We start from the raw sequence: 227 nt of genomic DNA, 5'->3' as shown, positions 1-227 counted from the left end.
GGATCAGATCTCCGTTTGGATTGGGATCGGAAGGACGCTAGTATGTCGCTCAAGGATTATATGAATTTTAAGTAATTAGTTTGATGGGTGCGATCATACGAGCACTAATGCACCGGATCCCATCAGAACTCCGCAGTTAAGCGTGCTTGGGCGAGAGTAGTACTAGGATGGGTGACCTCCTGGGAAGTCCTCGTGTTGCACCCCTCGTTTTTGTTTTTTCCGCCTTG

General features: G+C 48.5%; 1 non-coding gene across 1 annotated transcript; it reads left to right on the top strand.

The window, feature by feature from the left end:
- Positions 1-85: 85 nt before the first annotated feature.
- LOC118345173 lies at positions 86-204 on the top strand. The gene has a single exon (XR_004798794.1). It is a non-coding gene; the product is annotated as a 5S ribosomal RNA (ribosomal RNA).
- The last annotated feature ends 23 nt before the right edge of the window (positions 205-227 follow it).

The sequence above is a fragment of the Juglans regia genome, unplaced genomic scaffold (genome assembly GCF_001411555.2).
Source record: "Juglans regia cultivar Chandler unplaced genomic scaffold, Walnut 2.0 Scaffold_1615, whole genome shotgun sequence".
NCBI classification, from domain to species: domain Eukaryota; kingdom Viridiplantae; phylum Streptophyta; class Magnoliopsida; order Fagales; family Juglandaceae; genus Juglans; species Juglans regia.
Note: the sequence above shows the minus strand (reverse complement) of the source record. Positions and strands in the feature narration are given on the sequence as shown.